We start from the raw sequence: 14,088 nt of genomic DNA, 5'->3' as shown, positions 1-14,088 counted from the left end.
TCAGGGCCATGATTCAGTTGTAAGGAGCAGAAAGAATTACATTTATTCCTAGCTTATGAAACTTGTAGATTAACTGCGTGTGAAATTCTTTTAGGATTCTAAATTAAAATTAATAAGGACCATATACACTTACTGTAATGCATAAAAATACAGAATAAATTACGCAAAACCCGTTTTCTGATGTGTTATCATATGTCGTGTGCACACTTTTAGCTTGCCTGCCGCTAGAGGGCTACTGTCGCGCCAGCTGTCAAATGTTGGCATATTTTATACGTATGAGTTGCGCGACTGTAAGTATTAGACTGTGACACAAGTCCCCAAGTTCCGAGCTTTAGCCATGAACTATTTGGCGCTCGAGCGAAAACGTCCGATGCAAACCTCTGGTACTTATAATTAAACTACCGTTTTCCTTCTTGACCGAACTGGAAGACGTCGTCTACACATTTACCCAGCAAACTATAGTTGGACTCCCGGGATATTTTAAATCAAATCTCCGAAGATGAAAATCGACGTTCCAGTGGTTTGTCGTAGGTCATTTCGTTTCCACGTAAAGGAACACGATTCGAATGACAGAACATTATGCGGAGAAGGGTAGTGTGGGATAAGTTATATTTTCTGATGTTCACCGAGTTCGTTCCACCGTTCCCAATGACTGTCACTTCATCGACTCCTGCCTCTCCTCGTGGTCTGTGGGCGGGCACACGCTAAACGCGCAGGACTCCCTCGTACGTCCAGTGCATGCTCTGTCACTTCGTTCAGGCTAGTCGCTGCTCGCCGCTGGTGCAGAACACGGACTGGACGGAACCACTGCTGCCACTGTGAGTACAGCACGACACCAGACAAGCGTATTGGTAGTGTGCAAGGCTTCAGTTCTTTGTACCTGCAATGTTTGAAATTAGATAAATTCACCCGTAATACTCTGGCGGACAAATAATTTGGGACATTTGAATTTTACTTTGTAAATGTATTTAACAGTTTACCAATACAATATTAAATAGTGATTAATAAGATTATAACCTTAGTATACAAAAAATAAAATAAAGTGAACATGACTTCATATCACCAACAATTACCAAAAATATTGATCATTGTTGTCACGTTCTGCATAAGCAAAATTTTGTTCAAATTTATATTTATATTTATTTGCTATTGAACATAACAGGCAAAGCCCAATTACAATGTTCAAGACTGACAAACTAATTTATAAAACACAAATAAGGGAAAGGAAACATACACTTATTAAGGGGAGAGGATGGTATGTTTTAAACTTTTTTCCTGTTTGGTGTAAAATATTAATTTTTGTATGTAGAGAGCTCATAGCTGTAGCAACTCACCTAAATATAAATATAAAAAAAAAATTATTTGGGGCCCAAATTTGAAAAAAAAAATATACCCAATGCAAGATTGTATTAAAACCGATATATCTAAACCGTTTTTAAAGATAGATTCAAACGGTTTTTTGAAATGTATTTGCAAAAGCATGTTCTAAAAACTATCTACATATAACAGAATTTTGATATTAATACCTACGTTTGTAAAATAAACAATTAAAATTTAATAACAATTTTGTGATTTCCTTTCTTGCAAACAAACGGACGTAATTTTAAAATGAAATCAATTAACAAAATTCTGTCTCAGAGTAACTTTTCCTAATAGTCTAAAAATGTGTGTTCTAAATTTAATGCATGTATCTTTAATAGTTCAGAAATTATATCCATTTTTATGTGACAATGTAGCAAAAAAAAAATGAAGTTAGTGGAAACCGATAAAAGTGGGCGATTTAAAAATCCATAGCGCAGGAAGTTTAAAAATGACGTCTCAAGATCCGATAAGGGCACAAATACCAACGAAGTGTTATGCAATGCATTCCACACATATCAAAGTGTATTTTAAGGAAAAAAAAATTGAAAATTTAATTTACCGGAAACAACAATAAAAGTTGGCGAGTGATTTAAAAATTCATAACGCAGGAAGTTTAAAAATGGCGACTCAACATGCGATAAGGGCACAAATACCCACAAAATGTTATGCTGTGCATTCCACACATATCACAGAGTATTTTAAAGATATTTTTTTTAAATTTTACTCATTTTTCACCAAAAAATACCATCCTCTCCCCTTAAAAACTGAAACAAAATAGAGAAAAGAGAAAGAAAAAAAAGAGGGAAATTGAAATAAGGTGTGAAAATAGCTTCAAATTAACGAACAACAATATTCTCTAAAATATAATAACAAATACTTCTGTATCTAGAGAAATTCATATTGAAAATATCAACGCTCGGATGAGGATGTAATTTATTGTATAACTGTAACATTTAGAAAACTGGGGAATTTTTTGGGATTCAGTATATGCCCTTGGTATGTAAAATAAATTTCGAAATTTTTTATTAAGCTTAGGTGCATATAATGTTATATAATAAAATAAATCAACACAGTCCAACTTATTGTTAATAATTTTATAATCAGCAAACTAGTAAATGGAAATGTTGAAGCATTGTAGCATAACTCAAATCTAGGTTGTGATGTTAATGTTGGTAATTGTTGGTGGTATGAAGTCATAATCATTGTCGTGTTGACTCTATTTTACGTTTATAATCTTACGATTAAAGTAATCACTATTTAAAACATATTGTTGACATATTAAATACAAAGTAAAATTCAAGTGTCCCAAATTTTTTGCTCGCCAGTGTAGCATTAAATTAACCCCTTTATATTTCGTTGAATTTAAAGTTGTGCTATTTATTTAATAACTAAATATTACAGAAGGGAAGCAGTTGAAATTATTTTTCTTTAATTTCCAATGAATTTAGGGGTAGGATATTTTATTTTCTTTATTTAGCTAGCAAGCAACATGAGTACAAATTCAAAATTTAAAACAGAAATGTTTCTAGCCACTACTGTAAGAGCCAAGCTCGTGTACGGTTTGATCTAAGCCAATAATACAACATAAAATTTACAATGACAGCTTACTAAATGCACTAATTAACTTAATTCAGACCGACAACTAACACATAAGAGAAAAAAGAGAAAAAGAGAGAAAAACACATTTAGGATAAATTGACAATCAGACGGAAGCCAATGACATTCAATAAAAACATAAATATAGTCGACAGAAATAAGAGTGAAATAATACACCATTTGTTAATGTCATGAATAATTTTATAAATTTATTTTTTAAAAGGTTCAATTTTAAAATATTTCAAATTTGGAAAATGATTTGTAATCTTATTTTAAAGTCTTGGGTCGAAACTAGCGCCATGTTTAAGTGCTGCACTTACATGACATTTAGGTTCAATAAATCAATGGTAGAGTAGACTTTTGTCTTCGAGTTTGATGTTCATGTTGATTACATTCACGTTTTATTTGATTTCTGTGGTAGTAAGTTATTAAATTAAATTTATAAATTTCATCAATAGTTTTGATTGGTACAGGTAGATACTGACGGAATCTGCGGGAAATAATTTTTTTATTAAATCGTCTTAATATACAGTACTTACTTACAAATGGCTTTTAAGAAACCCGCAGGTTCATTGCTTCCCTCATATAAACCCGCCACCGGTCCCTATCCTGCGCAAGATTAATCCAGCCTCTATCATCATATTCCACCTCCCTCAAATCTATTTTAATATTATCCTCCCATTTACGTCTCGGCCTCCCCAAAGGACTTTTTCCCTCCGTTATTCCAACTAAAACACTGCATGCGTTTCGGGATTCGCCCATACGTGCTACATGCCCTGCCAATCTCAAACGTCTGTATTTAATGTTCCTAATTATGTCAGGTGAAGAATGCAATGCGTGCAGTTCTGCGTTGTGTAACTTTCTCCATTCTTCTGTAACTTCATCCCTCTTAGTCCTGAATATTTTCATAAGAACCTTATTCTCAAACACCCTTGATCTCTGTTCTTCTCTTAAAGTGAGAGTCCAAGTTCCACAACCATACCGAAAAACCGGTAATATAACTGTTTTATAAATTCTAACTTTCAGAGATTTTGACAGCAGACTAGTTGACAAAAGCTCCTCAACCGAATGAGGTGTATAGTTCCAAAAGTCGACATGTGCCATTTTTATGAAAAATGAGTTACGATCATTTCTTATATCTTTGGGTTGAAATACATTGGAAAAACACTATTTCATCCTCCAAAACTCGATATTTGTAACATAAATCAAGCTTTAAAATGTGGAGTTTTTTCCAAAACCCGACTTATTTTGTTAAGGTATTGTTCCAAAACTCGACATATGCAGTTTATTCCAAAGTCCGACATTTACACTTCCATTGTGTGAACTATGAAGGTCAGTAACGTTCCAGAAGTCGACATCTTTGCTCAAGACAAAGAAAGTGTGTGATTTCTTCATGCCACTAGTGTTTTCTTTTAGAATATCATAAATCTTCAGTGCACGGAACTTACTGGGAAAATCGACAATGGAACTTTAGCTGAATAAGAATATGCTTCATTATATTGGTACTTCAGAGCTGTGCAGATTTTTATAACGTGTTGACGTGTTGTGTGAGCTTCTTATAGAAGTAAAATTTTCATAGAATCTCACATACAAATTTCGCCTTCAGAGCCTGGGCATGGAAGAAAGAGAGTCGGTGATACAAAGAACTAGACAAAACACAGAAAAGGGATAGGAAGTTAAGTTTTATGCTAACTGTAATGTTTGTCTTTACAGTGTTTGTTAGATGCTTGCCTGTATTTGATAATTTTTTGTATTGATTATTGGTAGCTACTCTCTCAGAACTCAAAACTTTACCCATAAACCAATGAAGTTTCCTAACTCAGCGTGATATCAACCACTTTTGCAAAGTGTTTTACAGCGTCCCCAATAAGTTGGTTCAAGATGAATTCATACTGAATATACAACAGCTGATTATCCTAAAACATATTTTGTTAAGAGGACAGTGAGACATCAGGGGATGGGAGCAAGTCGTGTTCTACCAGTTTACCGACAAACTTTCTTCAAAATCTTGCAAGTGTCAAAGAATTGGGTGGGACTTCTATTTAAGTAGCATTTAAAAATTGGACTTTCGCCAGTAAAAAAAGAAGAGAAGAGGATACATGTAGCAAGAAATGTGAAATAAAGTGATATGCTATGAAAGACTTCATCGAACAATTAGGTAAAATGAGTCCGCTCCATTTCCTCCATACCAACGGATAGAATTTTTTATGGAATTGAAAAGGAGGCAAAGAAGATGAACATTATGAAATCCGAAGATTACTGCAATATCTTCAACAACAATGACACCATAAACAAGTTAAGTATAGACTGTCCAGTTTATGACTGGAAAACGAATATACATACTGTTTTGAAGCCACCAAATGGCTGGCATTTCAAAATAAAATTAGGTAAAAGAATCAAGATAAAGGAATAAAAAATGGAGTTGCGATAAGGGGTGAACAAAACTATAGAAGACTCTAAATTTGTACAAAGGATTTAGAAAAAGGGGAAAACATGCTCTAGATGGAAAAATCACACTTGCACAAAAACACATGCACAATCTATAAGGAAGAACTAAGTAATGTTAACAAATTACTTAAAGAAATGTTTAAGATAACTGGAGAGACATGGAAACTTTGGAATATTACAAGAATATCACAGACCGTATTTTTAACGAGGATGAGTATGAAGAAGATGGACTATCTGTGAACCACAGGGAGAAGAAAATTTCAGGATTTAAAATGTACACTTAATGAAGATTAAATATAATATTCTGATACTATATATAAATGACAATTGTTTATTATATTCCATGGATTCAATAAAATTAATAGCTTTTTTGTATAAAATGTGGATTATTTATGGGAAATAATGTTATTAGAATTTCCAAAATCCGACATAAATTTCATTGTTAGTTCCAAAATCCGACATATATTTTATTGTTAGTTCCAAAATCCGACATATACAATAGTTAGTTCCAAAACTCGACATGTCCAAATTTAATAATCTAATAACTCTTACAAAAATACAAACTTTTAGTTAAAATATGTAATTTTATCCTTAGCATTACTATTAAAGACTATTATAAAAATTTCCTGCACATCTCAACACTGGAAATACTACAGATAGTTTTTTGGATTTTTCTCTAAACCACTTAGAAAGCAAATGTCGGGTTTTGGAACTGTACATCTCGAATAATAACAGGCATTTCCCATATTTATTCTGCTTTTAATTCGTCCCGAGTGTCATTCATATTTGTTACAGTTGCTCCAAGATATTTGAATTTTTTCACCACTTCGAAGAATAAATCTCTAATTTTTATATTTCCATTTGGTTGTGTCGTCTTAATATACACTTAATTTTAAAGTAAATAGATACTTACGCAAAAATTAATTCGATGCAAATTAAATTTATTTATCCTGGCGGAATTTAGGAAATAGGTACACCTTTCACTAGTTATTTTTTTGTTTTCATTTCAATTTTAATTCTTTCAATTTTTTTCCCTTAGTATCTACAGAACTTTTAGAAAAAAATGGCATCCATAATATACGCTATCTTTGCATTACTAAGCAATTTTAATATATATTTAAACCTAATATTTATTTTCTTTATTATGCAATTTGTGGAGTATTTTGTTCAGCTGGACACCTTTTACATGATAACTCAAAAAGTACCGAATATAGTTTAATGAGTCTTTGCATGCATGTACAGTTGTCAAAAGAAAAAGTGGCCGCTCTCCTGAAACAAAGTTCCCTTCGGGTATCTTCGCTACAATTCGGAGACAGGCGATGTTACATGTTGTTGGACCACGTTGCCTGTTATCTACAGTTACTCGTATAATTGAAGTATTCTGTGTGTTATTCGATAGCATATTGGTAGCGTTTCGGTCTCTTATTCGTGAGGTCCTGCGTTCGACTACAACCACGTGCTTTTTTATGTTATTTTTTGTTTTGTTTTTGAGAGAGACAAACTATACATAATGGCTCCTTTCTCTTTTACGATTATTTTAGTAATTAACATCAGGTTCATTAATATATTATGCCATCATTTTATCATTATGATATTGTGGCTGCAAATGGAAAGAAAAAATATTTTATTCTCAATAAAAATATCTTTCGTGGCATAAACAAAACAAATTTACTGGCGTCGGCCTTAAAACAGTCAAACAATTAAGTGTTCAAAAAACAAAACAAAAAATCCATAATTCAATATTTAGTCTATCTTCCTCTTATCTCGATCATCTTGCAGTCGAGTGGGCATGGAATCGACTAGTCTTTGCAAATAGCGACTGTTCTTAGACACGATATTCCAGGTATACTGAACATACATACATAAGTGTTCTGTCCATGGGCAGGTCTTTCATTGCAAACCCAGCAATCTCCAATCTTTCCTATTTTCTGCCTTCCTCTTAGTCTCCGCATATGATCCAAATATCCTAATGTAGTCTGTTATTCTTTTCAACCAGAGACCCAACCAATTACTTTTTCTCTTTCTAATCAGTTTCAGCATCATTCTTTCTTCACTCACTTTTTCAAACACAATTTTATTTCTTATTCTGTCTGTCCACTTCACACGCACCGTTGTTCTCCACATCCACATTTCAAATGCTTCAATTCGTTTCTCTTTATTTCGTCGTAATGTCCATGTTACTTCCCCATACAATGCCACACTCCCCACGAAGCACTTCACTAGTCTCTTCCTTAGTTCTTTTTCCAGAGGTCCGCAGAAGATCCTTCTTCTTCTATTAAATGCTTCCTTTGTTCATGTTTGCAGTTTTTCTTGGGAAGGATAGGCCTAAATGCGGTAACATCCCGTTGCTTTCCGCACACCACTATCTCTTTCGCATCTTATTAGATTCCAGGGGGCTCAAGCGTGGAGATGAGGAGAGTGGATTTGACTAATTGGGCCATCCGGACTTCACCGAAAGTCACGGCAAGGGTTAAATATTAATTCTATCAGGATGTTTGACCCGATCAGAGACCGGGAAATCCCAATTAGCCTTTGCCCCCCGCATCCTGGACTAGCTTCTACGAATCATCAGAAAATGTTGGAGTGTGATTGGGCCAATTTTTCCGAAAGTGTTTCCACACTTTTGCCCTCGTAGCTCAGCGGACGAACGTCGGAATTTAGATGTCAACGTCTCAGGTTCAATTCCTCATTACTCCTTTTCATTTTGTTGAGGTTCAAGATATATAATGTAATAATACAAAAAGAAAAACTAATACCAGTATTATGCAACTGGATTTTTCCAAACCTAATATTAAATTTATGTTATTTATATCGCTAAAGAACGATTACAATATAAATAACTTGAATATTATTTATACAGTATCACTAAAGAACGATAACAGAATATAAATTATAAATATCGGTTTGTTTAATTAATATAAGATATTATATAATACGTATTTAATTATCTAAATAAAATAACCTATTTTACAAAGAAAAATAGTTATTTGTGTTATAGTAATTACTTACATAAAATAGAGATTATTTATATTGCGAAAGAACAATAACAATATAAATAACTTGAATATTATTTTTATAATGCTAATGAAGGAAAACAGAATATAAATGATAACTTGAATATTATTTATATCGCTAAAGAACGATAACAGGATATAAAAAACGTGAATATTATTCATATCGAGATTACACAGATTTATTACAGATGTATTTAAGAAATTGTAGAAGAATAGTAATTAGTAACAGTGTCCTATTTATTCTTCTTGGCGCCAAATTTGTAACTTTTAAAAGTGTGGTTACAATGTTGAAGTGTATATGTTGTAACGGATGCTTGATTTGTTACGCATGTGAGTCAGTCATGGGATGTTTGATGTCGTCGCAATGTCGTAATTATAGTTTGATTGTGATTGTGTGACTATTAAGTATTAATTGATTATGTATGGTACGGAAAGCTGCATATTTGTGTTATACATAGAAGTGTTACGTATGTGTATTGTTAATGTTTTTGTATGTTTCAAATTGATACCTGATATTTGTTTTGCAATCGCAATGCCTAATTTACGGATTGTTTATGTTTTGTTTACATCGAGTAAGCTAATTTAATTTTCTTTTTTATTTCTCTTTATGCTTATCTCGTTTGTGTATAAAACTATAGCCCTAACATAGATATGTAAACTAGGGCTAACCCCTATTGGAGATACAATAATAATAATAATAATAATAATAATAATAATAATAATAATAATAATAATTATTATTATTATTATTATTATTTATATCGTTATAAAACGATAACAGAATACAAATGATGACTTGAATTTTATTCATATCTCTAAAGAACGATAACAAAATATAAATAACGTGATATCCATAAAGAAGGATAGCTGAATATAAATGATAATTTGAATATCATTTACATCGCTAAAGAACGATTAAAAATAAAATGAAAATTGAAAAAGGCCCGAACCCACAACCTTTGAATCATTAAACAAGCACTCTACCGCTGGTCTACGAGACGCAGATATGGAACACTTTCATAGTTCCGGAACTGCTTGTACAAGCACATGCATCGTGTAACATCGCCGCGACCCGAAGTGGACTTTGAAAATATTCGCTGTTTACGAGTGCGGCCACTTTTTTTTGACAGCTGTACATTTATCCCATGTGAACAATACACCATAAATCTTTAATATGGATATTCAGTTTATTTAAAGTAATATTTAATTTAATATAATGATAATAATCAAGGGGAATAGGAACTGGCCACCAACTCCACAATCTCCTGGCCTAGTTGCCTCATAAGTGGTGCCTTCTTGGTATCACTCGTGAGGTTCAGACCTGTCTTCGGACAGTTGCCTAAACAACAATACCGATCATTATTTTTAATTTAGTATCATGTCAAAATTATTTTTAAATTAACAATATATTTTGCATTAAATATTTTAGAGAACGTTGTCCACGTGGGAGGTGAAGCTAGCGCATAGTTACGTCTGTTGTTTTCGGAAGTCAAAATCCGCCATTATACTATCTTATTACGGGCAACATCACAAAACAAAAAAATCACCAGTATATGCACGGCATAAAAAGCATAACCTAACCTAACCTAACCTAACCTAACCTAACCCAACCCAACCCAACCCAACCTAACCTAACCTGTCATAGCGTGAGTGTAAACTAGCTTGAAACTTTCGTAACGTCACCAAAGCTATGTTGGTATGGCTGAGTAGAAAGCTCTAACTCGGGGATCGGGAGCTCATACTGAAGAGGAAACACAGTGACAACCTCATTCCACTTTTTGTTCGTGTATTTAACACTAAGTACCGGTTTCTTCAACTTTTGTTAAAATGCACCTAACATAGCGTTAATTAACTGTTAGTTAAAAGTATGAATTGCTGTTAAAAATATTGTGTTTCTTCTACTTTACATTTCACATTTTAACATTATGTTTGTTAACTCTCTGTTAGGACCAGAGATTCTAGAGTTTAACCATAACCTATAACCAAGTATAGGCTCACTTCTGTTTTCTGAACTTTGACAATTGCGATTCTCGCTTGTTTCCGGTGTTTGATTCAGAGAGAATAGAAGTCTTTCTATTCTCTGAGGTTTGATTTCTGCTTCTTTCCTCGTCTGTATCACAATAGCGTGGAGCGGCGTATTGGTATTGCTGTTATGAAATGGAAAACATCGGAACAAAAAGAAATCGTGGGACTAATTTCTCTTCGTTCGAAAGAAACCTTCTGCTGGAAATTATTTCGCAGTATAAACCAATTAATGAGAATAAACAAACAAACGGATCTATGTTGAAAGCGAAAAGTGAGACTTGGCAGAAAATAGCTTATACTTTTGTATGAACTTCTGGTCTGTCAAATCACAGAAATCATCCGCTCTGTTTATGTATTCATGGATATCATTTTCTAAATAATCCAGATATATAAGTCCAGCATCTAATGCACCAGCCATATTGGATACGTCTATGCTAACAGAGAGTTAAATGATTAACTGCATGAAATTGGGCAGTTAAATTAACGTAGATTTTAACAGCCTGTAAGTACTAACAGTAGTTGAAGAAATGCTTCAACTGTTAAGTTTACAGTTAAAATGGAATAACACACTGTTATAATTTAACAAAGGTTGAAGAAACCGGGCCTAAGTCAATGAACGGCCGCTGGACTTCAGTACAGTCGCAGTCTGTATCAGTGGCGTAGCATTTCCCTCTGAAAAGTTAATGACATTAAATATGGCTAATTGAGCAATATCTTTATTATCTATACTTTCATCTAGTAGACTAGGAGTACCACTTCATAGTTTGTATTTGATTCATTAATTGTGCCTCTACATCAGAACTAAGTACCAATATTCTGCCTGCAACTGTGTGAGGTGGCAGACTAATGCACTTGAATTGTTCGACTATGTTAGAGCTAACATCTTCTGCAGCTAAAAGTAAACAGTCTTTAACATTCTCCCCCATTGCGAATGGTTTCATTCTATCCGCAATATATTTTGAAATGCGATAGCTGGCACGAACCAATTTTTGTGCTATTGTATTTCTTGTGCGACGTTTTCAGTGTTTTGCCTTTTCAGACTTTCGAACAACTACTTTTTCTCGTCCCCTATAATAGATAACAAGTTCTTATGTTGATACAAAGTCGTATAGAATTACATTACGCTAGTAGTTAAATTTATTAATCTACGATTATTTGACGCAGCTAAATATTAACTGGTCCGGCGCCGTGTCGTCGTGGTCTAAAGCATCCTGTCTAGGACTCGCGGAATGTGAGGCCCGCCTCACACAAATCCGGACTACACGAGAGATAGTGAGTGGTTTCTATAACTGCGAAATGCGAGGTCTGTGCGTCTGTCGCATGCGTCAGTTCAGAAAAAAACCAAGGCTTTAAGCTGGGTCTTAACGGGAGAGTAAAATGTCTAACACTAGTGGCCGGTTTCACCAACCTTCGTTATCATTAGACTTCGTGGAATTGCCACGAGAACCGTAAGGTTTACTATGCACGCAGTATAGACTGTATGAGGAGGCGTGGAAAGGATAGAGTATGCCTCTAATGTAAACACTGAGCAGTATACTCCGGTTACAATAAAACCTGTATCCTGCATTCAAGAAATATAATGAATGATCATTGAAGTAGGAAATGTCTAAACATATAAATACACAATTATTTTGTAGTGAGATATATTAACTCTTAAAATTTAACGTAATATTTTCACATCATCCTTGAATATGTGCATTGCAGATAAGAGTTACATACGTTTTGAGCGACTGCAAAGTGAACCTCCTCCGATGGTCACTCAAACAGTTTTTATATTGGGAAAACATACGTTCAACATCACACGATGTAATACGTAAATATTTGAAAGTCACTACTTTTTAGTACACCAACTTCAGACGTCTTGTCGTGACCTGATGGTACATCATTTATAATACGTAGTTGTGAATAGGCAGAATTTTTAGCAATAATGTTTCTCAACTTACATTTCACTTTTTCTGAAATTAATGAATTGTTATTTTGGATAACGGTTTGTGATACTTTGTCCACTATATTAAGGGCTTCTGAGAGTTATAGTTTAGACGATTGTAACAGGGTGATGCTTTTGGACACGATTTTAAAATTAGAATCAATGAACAGAATATCTTCCAATAGCTGTTCAGAAGACAACGATTTTACAGCTGCAACAGAGGAACTGTCTGTGTTATCCAATGCATCAATTACCTCCTTTATTTTGCCGTAATGTTCTGCATAATAATTAACAGCATCCAACAACGTTCCCCAACGGGTCAAGACTGGCTGCGGGGGTAAGGGTATTCCAGGGGCAATTATTTGGCACGGCAACACTCTCATTGTAGCATGTTTGATTGAATTCTTGTCTGCACTGAACAAATGTTAAGCTTTGACTATTCCAACCACAGTAATGCAAAAACAAGTGCTTACTTATGTATACATTAGCTGTAACTGCTCTATCTATTTGGACCGGACACAACTCTTAACATGAACTGCTTATACTACGAGACCGGGAGGTCGCCCATCTCCTCTATACTACCGTACATCGGCAACCTGATTGCATTCTGCGTGTGGCAATTCAACGAAGTCTAGTTATCATTATAACGTCTCGTTAAATAATTTAATGACACGTTAGTCAATTTTTGTTTTTCACCAAACATCGTTATTGCTAACACATCTTTAAACTCATCGTTAATTTATTAGGACCTAATTCGTCGCGTTAAAGCAGTAACGATGGGTTAAACAATCAACAACATGGCGGACGTATTCGATGTTGAAATTCTGCAACATAATGGCGAACTTTTATATGTTGTAATAACACTTAGAATAATCATTTTGAAGATTTAAGTGATGAAGAATTTGACGAATACTACACATTAAGGAAATAAGTAATAAGAATGATTCTAGAAGAAACTGAATATAGGTTAGAATACGACAGATAGGAATCGCCCACTTAACGCCTCTGCAACAGATTCTTCTCGCTTTAAGCTAATGTTACGGGAAGTTTTGAAATAGTAATTGGTGATATGAACGGATGTCAAAAGCTGTATTGTCTGGAAATGTGAATAAAGTATCAGACGTACATCAACATTTCGGCCACAATACATTTATTATCTTTATAATAGGCCTACAGCTAAATTTCCTGTCGTCATTGACAACGATAGAGTGTGTAAGCTACATGTTCCAATCGTATCTCCTGGCAGTAATATGGCCAAAATATTCTGCAACAGAAGATCCTATTTTTCATTCAATATTCAAACAATTTCATATAAATAAATTGTGACTAAACTATTGCTGAGGTAGTTTCCTCCGTGCTCTGCTTATACACCTTGCACATACGAAACTGTGACAGGTTAGGTTTGATTAGTTTAGGTTTTTGTTATGCCTTGAATATACGATCAATTGCATCTCCACAAAAAAAATTAAATTCAACGATTTTCAATTCCGAAATCAGCAGAATTACCTCAGCGCTAGTTTATTGAAATTATAATAGGTTAGAATATGACAGATAGGAGTCACCCACTTAATGCCTCTTCAACAGATTCTTCTCGTTTTACGATCAGTACACGATAGCACAACATTCCAAAGGTGTAAGAGGAGGATGCCTTTTTAAATGGAAAGGATGCAAAGAGATTTTACTTTTAGGATGCAATGGATACCCCTTAAAATCCAA

The 14,088-nt window shown here is 34.0% G+C and overlaps 1 protein-coding gene across 1 annotated transcript in view; it reads left to right on the top strand.

Moving 5' to 3' along the window:
- Positions 1-693: 693 nt before the first annotated feature.
- Positions 694-14,088, top strand: part of LOC138707741 (MAM and LDL-receptor class A domain-containing protein 1-like) — a 280,376-nt gene continuing 266,981 nt past the window's right edge. The window contains exon 1 of the mRNA XM_069837606.1: positions 694-818. The gene's annotated coding sequence lies outside the window, so the exon portion shown is untranslated. The remainder of the gene's footprint in view (positions 819-14,088) is intronic.

Source organism: Periplaneta americana, chromosome 10, assembly GCF_040183065.1.
Source record: "Periplaneta americana isolate PAMFEO1 chromosome 10, P.americana_PAMFEO1_priV1, whole genome shotgun sequence".
NCBI lineage: Eukaryota > Metazoa > Arthropoda > Insecta > Blattodea > Blattidae > Periplaneta > Periplaneta americana.
This window is presented reverse-complemented; position numbering and strand designations above follow the sequence as displayed.